Genomic DNA, 479 nt, shown 5'->3' on the forward strand with positions numbered 1-479 from the left:
TTTAATTTTTGAATACCATTTTGAAATATTTAATTCAATTTTGAATTAATTAATATTTAATTAATTTTCTGAATATTATTTAACTTTGTTTTGTTTTATGATTTATATTGTGTCTTTTACTTACAATCTACTTATAAGATGTGGTATGATATTTTCCTCTAGTATTGGAAACTTTAAAAAGTGCATTTCCTTTTTCCATTGACTTTATATTAATTGTTTCTTGTCTTTTACACATACACACACTCACACACACACACACACACACGAGAAAATATGTATATAATCTGACTTAAGATTGATACTGTTTTGTGGAAATCTTCAGTGACCTTTTAAATGGATTCATCTAATATAATTATATTTTACATAGTCGTGCTTAACTACCATTTTGAGAGCTCTTTATTCTTTATCCAAGACCATACACCAACCTCTCTAGCCTTCTGGATTATGGTCTTTGTTATTTTCTATATGCTGCATCTGGA

The sequence above is a fragment of the Octodon degus genome, unplaced genomic scaffold, assembly GCF_000260255.1.
Source record: "Octodon degus isolate 3935 unplaced genomic scaffold, OctDeg1.0 scaffold00114, whole genome shotgun sequence".
Lineage (NCBI taxonomy): Eukaryota > Metazoa > Chordata > Mammalia > Rodentia > Octodontidae > Octodon > Octodon degus.